Below are 6,554 nucleotides of genomic sequence, written 5' to 3'. Positions count from 1 at the left end.
ATGGATTATTAGTTGATTATTTGAATCAGCTGTGTAGTGCTAGGGCAAAAAGCCAAAACGTGCACCCCTTGGAGTCCCATGTACCGAGCTTGGGAAACCCTGGACTAGTAACACATTTACATTACATTTAAGTCATTTAGCAGACGCTCTTATCCAGAGCGACTTACAAATTGGTGCATTCACACCAAATCTTCAGAAAATACAGAATACCTAAGTAGGCAGCCACAGTAGCTCAAACCACACTTCTTAAATTGTAAATTAATCAGAAAATCATGTGATTTGATAAATTATTTTAATCAAATGTCCTTTTCCCCTTACTATAAACTGTGTAACACCAGTGACACATCCTAACGCTTTCCTTGAAATTACCAACTTAATGATCAAATTGCTAACAAATGAAGAGAGAGTGCAGACCCACCATGAACCTTTGACACAGTAAGAAGTTGGCAAGGATGTTGCATTTAAAAAAAATGTTTTTATTATTATTATTTATTATTATTATTTTTTTTTTATAGAAGGGTAACACCAGTGACATGAAATTGATATTTGTAATATTTAGTTGATATTTTAGTTTAAGTAATCCACTAAATAACTATAATACTTTCCTTTTGTATTACGACATTTAAAATATATTTTTTTACTTAAAATATGTCACTAAACCACAACTCCTGACCCGAAGGACCAGACATTTTCCTGGTACTGACCGTATTCTACAATATGTTTGCAAAAAATGTTTGCAATTTAACTGTCTTACATATGTTTTATTAACAATAAAACACTTAAATTTAAACAAAAACATATATTTTGTGTCATTATCTGAAATTTGTAAGGGTTTTTCCTGGTGGTTAAGGTGGGAGACAGGAAGCCACCATTTTCATAAGAAGGATTGGCTTTAGGACATATGTTAACCTCAATCCCACTCAAGATATGTATAAAGTAGCCTAGTCTATAATAAACAGTTATTTGTGATTAACTAAATAACCCCATATTTAAAATGTTAGACCTATTAATATTTTAGTCAGAGATGTAGATATTTGGACATAGTCCTCCACCCATCTAATTACCAAGATTTAGTTAATAAGACTTGACTCCTGCACACTTTTGTACACACAGCTATGCCACTCAAATAAGCAAATAATACATTTGACACTTCTTAAAAACACCCAAAAGTGTATGAATAGTATGTAATTGGGCTCATTTAAACTCCAAATTAAGTATAAGGACTTATCTCCAGTAGTGACGACTGTTTGAATTGTTTCATGACTTGAATATAGACTATAGATTTTTGGAAGCTCTCAGGTTGGTTCATAACTGTGAAGAGGACCAGTGGGGGCGGTCCCAGTAGGCGATTGAACCCTTGCAAAGCTTTGATTGACGCCTGGAGGAGAGTAGCGGGCTGTGAAATCTGGCATTCCTGATCAGGGGAGCTGAAATAATGGTATTGTCCTGTGGGAAAGGGCCCACTTTTCATCACCCCACCCTACCCCACTCTGAAGGGATCTGATTGTGCTGCCAATCGGCAAAAAATGTTTGATGTAAGGCGGGGCATGATGAATTCAGAGGGATACAGAGATATTATAGGAGGCCAGTGATGTTCTCTATCTCTTGGTTTACACACTGCCATTAAACACCACAGAAGAGGAGTTCTTGGTCTCACTGTCCCTCTGTTTCTCACTCGTCTCTTTTTATAAAGCAGTAGGCTACAGAAAGTCTCTTCATCACCACTCCTTAGTTTATCAGAAGTAGTCTGATCAAACTGTGTTTTCTATATAAAAAGAGGAGAACAGACAACAGTCACAAACATTGATCAATGCTTCCACTCTGGACGTTGAAATGTTTGTGAAAGGTGCCACTCAAACAAGTTTCTTGATAGCAAGTCTTTGTTGACCCCTCAAACCTCATTCATCCCTCTTCGACCTCATCTCCAAAGCCCCGGCTTAGTATGGGATGCAGTGGATCTCTTGCCATGTGAGAGCACAATGCAGACCAACGAGATCATTACAAATTATAACTATTATAACTATAACTTTGTTCAAGATTGCAAACTGACATAGAACCTGAATAGAAAAACATAAACATTTTCATGAACATGAGTTACAATATACAATAGATCAATCTATGAAATAGAATAGAGGGGAAGCTAAAGGAATGGAAAGTGGATGACATTTTACAAGATACTGGCCAATTAACTGTCATTTATAGTCTCACTGAGATAAACTTTATTGTTGGTCTGAGAGAGACTTGTGCCATGGGCAGCAAATAAGAGGTGTTGATGGGAAAACATTTGTGGAACTGCATTTATGGATTCCTAAGGGGAACTGAATTCAATCTAAAATTAATAAATGATTATCTGGAAGAGAGAAGAGCAAGGTAGAGAATGAGATGAGTGTGAGTATTGAGACAGTAAAAATAATCCCAGCAGAATAAAGAAACTTTAATCTCATAGTATCCAGAATGTCCACTTCAACCTTTCTAATAATGATTCATACAATAAGGAATAAGCATTTGTTTATTCGTCTGTTGAGTTTTGTACCAAGGACTTGAGTTTGTGGTACAAACAAAACAAGATTATGAGTGGTAATGTAAATACTAAAATGTATTATGACAAAAAAAAGTATCTTGTTAATTAGATCTTTATTCTTTCTATCATTATCAGTGTTGTTGACCTTATTATAATTACATAGAAAATACAAAATACATTAAACAAAAGATTTGTATAATAGATTTTTATAATTAACTGACTTACATTCATTAGTTAATTTAATTGTATCTTTTGTGGCAGAATACCACTGATATAATCAATAATGCATTTGTACAGTCTAGGTTTTCAAACTAGATATGTTCTGTCCTCCCTGTGCAAAGTGGTAACTTTAAAATAATTGAGAAATATGATTTGATTCATTACTGTTTGCTCATTGCTATTACATCTAGTTATTCATTTAACTCTAAAAACATAATTGCATTGGTTATACATGTATACTGATTTCATTCATGTGATCAAGAGTGAACATCAATACAAGTTTCATTTAAACTCCTTGATGTGATTGAAGCATTTGAATCATAATTTAATCATAATATTTTCTGAATTTTACTTGATAAAATGATGAACATGTTGATGTACTGTTTAACTCAAAACAACAAACATCAAGAGAGAATTTACTTTAGTTGTGCTTTTGGAAGGGCAATTGTATTTTATTGAAAAGGAATATCCTTCCCAAAATAAGATACATTTTTCAAATGAACAAAATATATTTTAAGATAACGAAATAAGTATTTTCCAACCTTATATCACAGGTTTTCAGAGGTGTATTTACTTACAAACTAAATATTTACCCAAATGCTTTAATATTTCAAATGAAAATCTTGAATAAAGCTGGTCATAGATATTTATATATTCAATATTTAGGCAATTTACTGTTTCAACAAACCATTGAAAACATATGATTAAGAATGTAACAATTCAGACATGTTTATTTGAATATGCTGCTATTCAAGATTGAACGTAGACTGTATTGCAAAATTGAGCCAAGTGTCTGTCTTCAAAGTATTGGTGACACTAAGGATAGACATTCCCTGCTATTTCTACGTTACAAATAGAGGGAAATGAGCATAGAATCCTCTACCCAGCTTTAACTTTGTCCTTTAGATGGCCAGTTCAAATTCCATCTTGACGTACTTTACCACACACACACACACACAAAGAACAAAAAATAAATCCAAGTCAATAATTAATAGCCTTGTCCAATAGCATATTTGGAGAGTGTGAATCCTGAAAAATTTGGTGAAATTAAATTTTTCATGCTTTGATTCTAAACTCTGAATTGTGAGGTGTCATGGGGCTGAGAGGATCCTTTTAAACATTGGAGTTATTGTTCCCTTCTGTTTTCCAAACTCCCTTCCTCCGAAAATGTACCTCCCTTCGTCCTCTGCCCTTTAACCTCTCCCAACCCCCATCCCTCCATCCCCCATCTCTCTCCAGATTCTGTCTCATCAGGAGAAGGGCAAACAACTGATGGATAGTCATTGATAATTTCCCAACCCAAAAATGTTAATGGATTCGTTTTTTTGGTGAGTGTGGGGGTGGAGTGTGAGTGTTCCCCATATTTTCTCACACAGAGAGTAGACCCCTCTAGCACCCAGCCCCTGTGTGTGCTGTGTACCCTGTCTCTACCACAGAAGGCTCCCCTCCTCTCTCCCTCCAGAAACAGGGTCTATCCACTGCATGCATGACATTCCAGCTGTGTGGGTGGCACTGCCTTTTACAGCGTCTCCAGCAGTATGGTGACTGGTTCTGAAGATCAGCACCACAGAAAACATGTCAGATGTTCCATCTTAAGCCTGACAGTTTCTCCAGGCGCTTGGGAGTGTTGCTTTGGAATGTAGTCATGGTTCAGCTGGTGAAGTTGGATGAGAAGTGTTTGTGCAGCGTGTTAAAATGTTCAAAATTTCATACAACTGATTGTGTAATTGACCAAAGGATAGTAGATCATTATAAGAGTAACTGGTAATGCAAGTGCATTTTTAAAAGCATTTTTATTTTTTTTAACTTGTTTTCAGTTTAGCCAATCCCATCACATTTATATCCACCATCCAAAGCAATTGATGAAGGACATCATGCTGGTAATTACATAAATCAACATAGTTGAGATCTATCTTCTTGTAAGAATGTCATTTTACATGTAAATATAAAGAGCAGCCCACTCGACCTATGTCTCTTCCGCTCTTTGGTGTAGGATTGTTTTTCTTTCCACTCTGTGACTGTTTGAGTCCAAAGAATGAAAACCCCACATTAACTGAACTTCAGAGGAATTCTTCACTTTATGTATTGAATGCCCTCCGGGTCAGAGGGCCAGAGGGGAATCCACCTGCGCCCGGGCAGGCAAACCTTATTTAAACAAGCCTGGAATTCCAGGCTGGAGGACATGATGGAAGGGGAGAGGAGGGGGGAGAAACCTCTTCCATTAGCATGGGTGTGAGCATGGGCCACAACCAGCACATGCATGTAGGCTACCTGAGTTGGGTAATGACCATTTTACTAGATTACCTGATTTTGCAGAAGTTATAAAGGCCTACAAAATACTTTGTAATATGTTATTACTGAATAATAAATATGCTTATTCTGTAATTATATAACAAATTTTACATTAAGTATGATTTTCATCATTCTGTTTTTGACCATAATATGCTAACATGAGTGATGTCAAAACAGTTCTCCTTGGCAGATAGAAAATAATGATTTGGCTCAGATAACCTTACTCTCTCAAAGGTAATCTCTACTCAGTGGTTGGATAGTTCTTGGGCTGCCCTTGTACCTGCCTGTCTTAGATGAGGATTCATGTGAAAGGGACTTATGGACCTCTTCAGACCGAACCCTACATTCCAATGGTGGGTTGACTTCTTATTTTAGGACACCTAGCTTGACGAACCGTGTTCCAGATGACATGCTACAATCCCCATGGCCCCGGTGGATTCGTCTAACTGGCCAATACGTGACGAGGGGCGGACCCTGGGAATTCAAAAGCCCCGGTCTTTCGCTCTCTCTGCGTTGACCTCACTGACCCTTCCCAACCTCCAACGTCCTGGAAGCCCTCTCCCTCCCTGCCCCCTACCACCACCTTTAACTAGTTCAATCTGGTCCTTCTCCCACCAGCACTCCCTCTACTTCTGTCAAATGGTACAGAATTCCTCGCCATATTTGCTAGGTGTGAGAGCCTTTTGATTGACAAGCATTTTGTAGTAATTCTGATAAATGTCTGAAGTGGGAAAGGTGGTGTGGTTGTGGTTTCAGTAAGCTGGACATTTCAGCCAGGGGTCTGTAATAATAGATCTGTCTTCTGGTAATTCAACCTCATGTTTTCACTGCCCACCCCCCTCCAACAGCATATTCAGATCCTGGCCAAATTCATCTGCGGACAGATTTTGAATAGACAAAATGCATCATCTTAATTCCCACTTTCCTATTTAGGTAGACAAGAGAAACCGGACCAGAGGTGGTGACTCAGCGGTTTTGCCACCCATCACCACGCTGGTCCAGTGACCTTTCACACTGTGCTGTATAGAAATCCCTGACTCAGCATCTTTGGTGCGACACAGAGGCAGCCATTTTCCCACAGAAACTAAAAAGGCTCTTCCATGCTAGAGCTTCCATCAGTCCTCCGACGTTCTCTGGTGGACCTAGTCTAGAGCATGGAAAACAGAGTATAAAAGCATCGTTAGAACATAGAATGATACACGTCAATTCTGTCAGATGCTTCGCAGGGGTAAAACACACATAACATACTGTACCTTAAATGCTTCTTAAATGGGTAGCCTTTCAGATCATGGGATGCATACAAAACCCCCGACACAGCCCAACAACACACCTCTTTCACCATACAGATCAGTGGATCCCAACCAGGGGGTACTTGAGAAGACTCATGAGAGTAGGTGCTACAGTAACCAAAAAATGTTGGGAACCACTGACAGACCATACAGTGCTTTAAAACCAATCAGCAGACACTTTCAACAATGTTCAACCTGAGAATATCAGTATTGTTTTAGGGTTTAGAAATAAA

The sequence above is a fragment of the Salvelinus fontinalis genome, chromosome 21 (assembly GCF_029448725.1).
Source record: "Salvelinus fontinalis isolate EN_2023a chromosome 21, ASM2944872v1, whole genome shotgun sequence".
Taxonomy (NCBI): Eukaryota; Metazoa; Chordata; class Actinopteri; order Salmoniformes; family Salmonidae; genus Salvelinus; species Salvelinus fontinalis.
Note: the sequence above shows the minus strand (reverse complement) of the source record.